Below are 8,509 nucleotides of genomic sequence, written 5' to 3'. Positions count from 1 at the left end.
CACGGCGGCCATGCAGAAAGGGGACAGGAGGGGGGGGGGGCCCATGGCGGTGGCAGCGAGGATGGGGCTGGGGTGCCTCAGCATGGGGGCAGAGGCTCCTATGGCAGCCCTGGCCACTGCCTTCTGGAAGCTTCCCTGCAAGTGCTGCTGTCTCATAGGGCACCTCCGCCTTCCCCTCACACCTCTTCTGCAGCTCCATGTCTCCAGCTTGCATCCTTCTTTCTCCCATCTTTGCTTCTTTCCTCCTTTGATCCATTTCTATGGCAGCCCGGACAGGGCTTCCCTTGTGATCTTCCTCTGGGATGCTCCCCCGGACCGCACTGAGCACCCCAATGCCTCCATGGCTTCCATTGCTCTTCCCCCTCTTCCCACCCCTATTTCCTGGCGTGGCTGTTCCTGCAGCCCCATCCCTGCCTCTGGGGCTGCTGTGGATGGATGTGTGCGAGCCCTGCAGAGCCGGGAGCGTGGCTCCCTGGGGGAACCTGCAAAGGACAAGCTGTTGTTCCTCACCACGGCAGAACAACCCGGGCAGGCTCCGTACAACACCAGCACGGGTGGGAGCTGCTGCAGGATGGAGGAAAACGGGATGGCTGCTTCGCAACGAGGCGCTCAGCTCCTGCGGTCAGCGCCCATGAGTGATGAGACCCGAGGAAAAGCCCCGCTTTGGAAATTACTGGGTTTGGGGAGCGAGATGGGGTTGAGCCAAAATCAGACCTGGATTTCAGCTTGGCACTGATCTGCCTTGTGAAGGCAACTGTCTACATGTACGGCTCTTGTTCCAGTAGTGATGGAGAGAATCCCGGCAGCTTCCACTGTTCGGATGTGATTAAAGCCAGTGCAGCCCTTTGGAGACCCCCTTTTCATCACAGCTACACCATAGGGCACTGACAGCCTCCCCCAGGGCAGGGATGGGGTTTCCAGGCCATGATGGATCCTCTCTCCACCTTTGGAGCTACATGCCAGGCGCACCCCTGTGTCAGGATTCAATAGCTAAGTGATGCAGAGCTCCTTTGGCAAGTGCCACGTAGGTTTGTGTGGCTGCTTCGCTCATCCTTGCTGCTGGCTTGTCTTGGAAAAGGACTTGGAAAACCAGCATGGGTTGGAAAAGCAGTGAGACACAGCTCCAGGAGCAGCAGGGATGCTGTGGGTATCGTGGGCTTCTAGAAGCACAGCTTGGGCTGGCGTTTCCTCTCTTGTGGAGATGGGAATGGCCTAAAGAGGTCTCTTCTAGGACTGCAGAACTTGCTGCTTCAGGGAAGAGTAGGGATTTTGAGTGAGGAGGTTATAAATGAGATGGTGCTAAGAGAGGGAAGGGGTGCTGGCTGTGCTCGGCAGTGATCCATAGGGATCTGCAGATACTGCCAGTCATTAGGGAGCAATTTAGGGTCTAATAAGATCTAGGTTATTACACATTTCTTATTTCTTCCAACTTAAGTGTGGTCTAGCTTCCCTTTTGCTCCGCCTAAGATGGATAACAGATCCTCTGCTATTAAATTAAGGCAGCTTTAAAAATATGATAAACTAGCTGTACAAACCTTTGTCGTCTGGGGCATAAACCAACCTCTAACTGCTTGGGATTAAGGAGACACTTGTCTTAAATCAGCCAGTTATTTTAACTACTCTTCTGTAAGCTGTCAGATGCCCTGCCTGCTTGTGATCACACATGGGGTTTGTGTTAGGCTGCCGTGCCAGACTCTGCTCTGAGACTGGGGCACGAAGTAAGGGCTCAAAGTTGTCTCTCCAACAGCTTGCTTTGGCGAAGGGAGGCGAGTCTGGTGCGCAGGGGAGGCTGGAAGAGCTGGCCTGAGAGAGCCTGGGGCATCTCAGAGGGATTCTGGGTTTGCTAAGAGAGCGGACACTGAATGGCTTGCTCTTTGGGGGCAACAGGAAAAGCAGGGAGATTGAGCTGGTCATGAAAACATTAAGGTTGGAGGGAGCAAACAGCAGGTGCTTGCATGTGTGTGTGTGGAGGGGGTGTTGATATGGCTTTTCTGCAATGCTAAAGGGCTATATTTTGCAGTAAAATTAGTTTAATTTTGCTGGTCATGAGCTCCCAAGAGGATACGCTGCAGGCACTTAGGTTGGGCCCATAGGGTCAAGGCAGGGTTTTTAGCAGAGAAGGACCCTTGGCTCCAGGGGGAAGCTGGAGAGGGACCTGCCTGCACTTTGGAAGTGAAGGGAAAGCTTCCTGCTGTTTTCGTTTCCCACATCAGCACTCCCTCATTGAAAGACACAAGGTGAAGCCAGCGGCAGGCAGGCTTAAAGCATCTGCGCAGAGGTGTGCAGAGATTTAACTGCCTCAGTATTCAACTGGCTTAACTGCCACAACCTCAGAGCACTAATGAGCCCCTGGGGAGGGAGGCAGGGAGACCAGGAGAGGCCAAGATACCGGCCCTAATCTGGCCTCGGCAGCTGAGCTCTCACCCTCCACAACAGGCAGGGGCAAGGCTGAGCCTGTGCCCTGCTCAGTGGCTGTGTTTTTCTCTCTGGATGAGCCTTAAACTGGCTGCTCTGTGCCGTGAAAAGCAGGGTTTCCTTGGAGCCGGCGCTGTCACCGTCTGCGTGTGCTTCCCATGTCACTGGTGCTGACCCCGCCGTTGCCTCCTTGCGTGCTGCGAAGCTGAAAGCATCACCTTCATTAGCAGAGGTCCATCTCCTCCCCTTCACCGTTTCACCCGCTGCTCTTGATTAAGTTTCTCTTTGCAGCTCTTCCAGGAAGCCAGGGGCCTGTTGTTTTGGAGATAGCCTTAATTTGTTTACTTGTGCATATGTTCTGCCTTGTACAATGCTGCTTCGCAGCTGGTCTCGAGCAGCCTACGGCACAGGAGGAGCAGCAGGTTAAGTTTAAACCAAAGGAAGTGGCTGAAAGCTGCTCTGATGTGCTAATCCAAGTGTAGGCACCCTGAGACTGATGTGGTAAAACACATTGCCATCTTGCTTTAGATAGCATCTTTATATTTATTGCTGGTTTCCATCACGATACGGGCACAGTAATGGTTTGCTTGTGCAGGATTGCAGTTCAGCTTTAAGATTCCAAGATAGAAAACTCCCTGTCTCTGGTTTTACTATGCAACTGCTCTGAGGAAGGCAAAGAGCCAGGGGTTAAGCTTGAGACTTTCCTGCTGGACAGGGCTTTGTGCCCTCAGGAACCAGACACCTGCAAAACCCCCTGCGTTCAGAAGTGTCTGCCCACGGTGTGCTCAGGAGCTCCTGCGCTTCAGAGATGCTCACCCTCCTCTGCGGCTTGGACTCTGCTAAAGCATCACTGGGGTACCTCTTCCGTGCTTCTCCTGTGTGTCAGGATCCTGCCCTGTAACCCTGTACAGTCCAGCTGTGCTCTTGGCTCAGCAGACACCAAAACATTGCTACAGCAAAGGGGTTTCACCCCTACAGTGGACCCATGGAGATGGAGAGGGGCAGATCCTTCTGTGCTGCTTTCCTGCCCATAGAACCCAGAATCTGGCTCTGTCAGAGGGGGAAGAAATCACTTGGATTTTTACTGCTACTGTAAAGCTGTTACTCCCCTCCCTTCCCTTTTTAGTGGGAAAAAAAATACCCAAACCTTGTTTAATTTGCCAGCTTGCAAATGGCTCCTGACTAACACAGTTGTCTTTGGCTCGATCGATCAAAGGGCTCTGCCCATGAGAACGGTGACACTTTGCAGCCTCAGATTAGCTTTGTTTCAGAGGAATTGGATGCCTTCTTAGTTGGTTTTTAAATGATTCCCTTTCCAGGTTGAGGCTGAGCCAGATAACTGAAAGCATGGAATCGATATTTTGCAGAACTGATAGAAAATTAGCCAGGTTTAATAAACTTCATGCATGGCTTCCTATTGTAGCTGTATATCAAAAGGAAAATAAATATATTGACTGGCTCTGCTTACAATAGCATCTATAAGTCACTCTGAAATAAGCCAATTGCACAAATGGTTATGTGAGGCCAGGCTGATTAGGGTAGAAAGGGATCATGCTCAGGATACCTGGGCCTTGCTCTTGCTAATTTACTACATGACCTTGAAATCCAAGGCAAATTTTCAGTATGCCCATGAAGTTTGCCTCCTGTCTGCTTGGGTTTCACTTGGGATGCTGAGGTTGATGCTTAGTATCTCCATGTTCTGCTCTCCTCCCCACTGCCAGGTGAAGCTGCTGGGACCTGGTGGAGCCCCGTTCCTCTGAGACAGCTCCTTATGGTCTTCCCAAGTTCATTTTTGTTTTCTACATATTGGTTTTATTCCCACACTGATTCCTATGCAGTGTGGGGGTGCAACTACTCATCTCCCACCACGGGCAGCTGGAGATTAGGACTCATAAATGCTCTGAGATCCATTGCAGTGAAGTGATGGGGCCAGGTAAAACAGATCTCAGGTGACTGGACTTTCGCTCATGTAAAAATGCATTGTTTGAAATGCATTATTTCCTGGGATTTGGGTAGAAACCGTAACTCTCTGTCCCTTGCAAGTTTTCCTTGTAATGTTTCCTGTAATCCAGGCCTCCCTGCAGTAAATGAGCAGAGGGATATGGAGCATCCAAACTCACTTTCATCCATCTTCATTTGCCCTGACTGTAATGGACAGTGGCCACACAACTGTCCTTTGGAAATTACAAATGCGAGACCGTAGCTGCTGCTCCATTGCTACTCCATCTATCTGCAGTGGAGAAACAGTTGCACGTAATTGTACATGGTTTGAACATGTTGCTCTTAATCCTGCGTGCAGCTGCCTACAAGGGCATCTGGCACGCAAAGTCCTGACTGCAGAGCATGTCGGGCACTGCTGCTGGTGGAGCCAGACGGCATCATGAGGAAGGACGGATGGACCTGCTCTTCGTGCTGCTCTCCCAAGGGATGCTCAGTGCCAGGCAGGATGGAGGAGCAGATGTACTGCCCTTTTAGATGCATCTAACAAAGGTTCCTCCTGCTAGAGGCTGATGTGAAGTATGAGACTGGGTCAGCTCTTTGTCTCAGTCCTAAAGAGAAAGTGTCCATCCTTTGGGATAAAGGGACATCTCCAGGACTGAAACTTGCCATTTATACCTGGAATCAGTGGATAAAGGAGTGATTGAGTCCCCTGGGCTCAATCCTCTTGGTGTACACTTAAAACTGGGGGGAGAATCCGGCCTCTGAGGTTCTTTCTCCTTTTCATCTGCAGTTTGCAGTGCACATGGGGGCATTAGTCCACAGCAATCCCCCCACAGCAGCTCTGCCACTGTCCCTTCTGGTTTTTACCTCATACCTGAACCCAGCGCAGATTTATTCTTGATGATTTCCAAGATCCATTGCAGACCATGGCTCAGAGTCTGCGGCTGCTGGACACCCGCAGAGCTCCCAAAACTTTGTTGGAGCAGGAAGAGGTGGTGTTGGGGTTATTTTTGTTAGTGAGCTCTAGGTGTTTCTGCAGCTTGTTGAATAGAGGTGGCTCCTCCTGCCCCGGAATGAGGTGAAAGCTGGAGCAGTCTTCCAGCTGCGCATCCACAAGGGGAAAATAACCGGGGAGGATGAGCAAGTCGTGGCTGGGGGTTATTGCTGAGGATGTTAAGCACATAACGTAATTTATTGCTTAAGTAACCTTGAAGCAGCATTCAGTGCAATGGAGCCGTTACATTGGCATTGCAGTGGGCAAGAGGCACAACGCTCTGCTAGCGGGATGCGGTTAAGCATGCACCTGCCTTCTTCATCATCCGGTTAACCCTGCAGCTAAACTTTGCTTCAAAAATACCTGCTTTCCTCTCTTTTCTCTCCTTCTCCACACCTGCTGCCACCACCAGCCCTCAGCATCCCTGCTTGCTGCAGCATAAGCCACCCCGCTGGATGCAGAGGAAGGGGGAGAGGTGCTGGTGAGCACCTGGGGCTTGCTCAAGTGTGTGGCTGCCCACTGGTGATGTGTGTGTGGAAAGGGGGGCCAGATGGGTGAGTGCAAAGGAGCAGGAGGTTTCCGTGTTGATGAATGCAAGGGGAAGGCACTGGAGCAGAGAGGAGGAATGTGTCTGGACCACGGATGTGTGCGTGCGAGTGATGGCAGTGAGAAGGCAACAGGGAGCTGATGTGTGATGGGCACACATGTCAGCTGGGTACCGAGGCTCAGATCTAAGGGGGGACAAAGGTAGCGTCTGGGTGAGCAGGGTCTGGTTATTAAGTGTAAAATTCAAGGACTGGGGGTGTTGGCGCACAAATGGGGATGGGGGTGTGCAGGCAGCGTGGTGCTGCCAGGGCAGGGGACCAGGCATGCTGCCCACTCCACCACGGAGCCCTACAGGGCCCTGCTGCAGCTGGAGCAAATCTGACTCCTGTTGCCTTGTTGCAAACATCGCTGTTCAGAGCTCGGTGTTTGAGGCAAACCCTGTGTTTACACCAGGAAAATGAGTGTGGGTTTTGAGTGTTTTTTTTCCTTTTCCGTTGCTTTCTCTGACTCTGCAGTTCCCCACGGCAGGAATGCTGATGGGCAGATGAGAAGCTGACTGCTGGGAATTCTCTAGCACAGCTTCGCACACCCAGCGCATGTCTGAGCTGCTGTGCCCTGTCTCCAAACCCATCCTCTGTCTTGTCTTGCTGGATGCTCTCTCTCCTTGCTGCTGTGGTGCTCTGGATAAAAACAAAGCCTCAAATGCTGGAATTTCCCTTCTCCCTTTAATGAAGATCAAGGGGAGAGTTATGTCCCTGCATGCAGGATAATAAGCGGTGCAAGTTCTCTCTGTGTCTGTACACACCATGTGGAAGTTGGTAGTTACCTCTGTTTTAGTAAAGGAAGCCAATACTGCTGAGAGAAGAGTCTTTGTGAGGGTGATGCCGTCTGCAAGAGTGGCTGGATCGGGTTCACAACTTCTGACTTGGGCTTCAGCAGAAACTGATTCGATTTAACTGAGGCTATTCACGAGGCAAAGTCATCCCTTTATTTTTCCCGAAGTTTTGGTTTTGTTTTCCCCGTTTGAAATCCTTTTAATTTGGGATAAGCAGGAAATAGTTGTAAGTTCCCATACGGACTTGTTTCAAAATTTAAAGCATCCGTTTTAGTCTCAAATTTTGGCTAATGAAATAGTAAACCCTTTTGTCTTACACATCACAAACTGTCAAGGTCTCTTTCAAACCCATTGGTGTTTTTATTAGTCTCTGAAACTCTCGCCTGGAATAGAAAAGCCATTTTCCACCCGGCTCTGCTGTGTCAGTTAATGTGTGAGCAATCACAGTATGCCATATTCACCGAGCAGCATATACAAATTGAATCTCTACGTGTGGTTGTCAGGAAACTAAACATGCTCGATATCTGTTTCAGACACAATTTTGATTTTTAGCAAAGCTTTTGTGGAAAACTTAGCAACAAAGACACAAAAACGACTCCTGCAATTTGGGAACAGGTAAACAAGATGTATAAAAATCCATGAAAACACGATACAGGCATCTCCAGGGATGGTTTCTTGCTGGCAATCTCATCCTTGGTGAAGGGAGGAATGAAATCAGATCCCACTGCCTTGGATCTCAAATCCCAGTGAAGTCATTTGCAGCTCGATCAGGCTGGGGGATCATTGCGGTGCCTGAATATGATGTAGGCACCAGCTGAAGCTGGAGGGCTCAGCAGCAGTTCAAGTTCTTTCATCTCGTGGGTGGTCCTCAAGTCAGAGCCCTCCGCTCCTCTTTCCCCCTCCTTTCTCAAACCAGGCGTTTGCTGATGCCATTGTTTATCCCAGCCAGGGCTCTGCTCCATTTTCCATGCTCCAAGGTAATTTTGGCCAGGCTCTTGCACGCCAGTTAAAAACCACTCTCGGGCAGGTCTCCTTTTTGGGGTGTTTGTAATCCTGCGAGGTTTGTGTGTAATAAATCTCCCCGCCTGTCTGGTTTTCATTCCGGGGGAGGCTCACGGTGTAAAATCACAGCCTGTCCTCTGTGTGCAAGCAGCTGAGAAACAGCTCTGCCGCTAATTCCTTCCAGATGGGGCCAAGCCGATGTCTCCCCAGTGCCGAGCTCTGCAAATGTACCAGGCCCTTCCTCAGCTCCCTGGTCCCTGCAGCAGGGTGGAAGAGGTCCTGCTGCTGGTGTTTCAGAGTACAGAGAAGCTCTTGGGCTCAGCGGGCCACAAGAAGATGTGTTCAAATGGCAAAAACCAGCATGCAGCAAAGCAACCCTGGACGCATCCAGAGTAACAAACCCTCGGGGTTTTGGTAATCTCCATTTCTCCACCCTCCGTCAGCTTGTGCTGTGTCTCTCCACTCGGTCCCTTGCTAATTCTCTGTGTGTGCCCAGGTTGCAGGAGGTGGATGCAAATTGTCATGGGCAGCCCTCAGCTCCCTGGGATGGGATGAGGAGTCGCCCACCTCCAGCTGCAGCAGGGAAGGTGAGGGTTGCACAAGCCAGAGGAGCTGACAGCGGGTTGCTATAAGGAGAACATCACACCAGCTTAAGAGAGAATGAATGCTGTGCCCTGTGGCTGTACCAGTGCCGGTGTGGAAGGCGGGACATGACTGTGCTAGCATGTAAAACCAGGGAATTCTTTACTGAGGCTGCAGGACGCAAACAGATGCTG

Source organism: Pezoporus occidentalis, unplaced genomic scaffold (genome assembly GCF_034315485.1).
Source record: "Pezoporus occidentalis ecotype Australia unplaced genomic scaffold, CSIRO_AGI_Poc_V1 ctg202, whole genome shotgun sequence".
In the NCBI taxonomy this organism is placed as follows: Eukaryota; Metazoa; Chordata; class Aves; order Psittaciformes; family Psittacidae; genus Pezoporus; species Pezoporus occidentalis.
Note: the sequence above shows the minus strand (reverse complement) of the source record.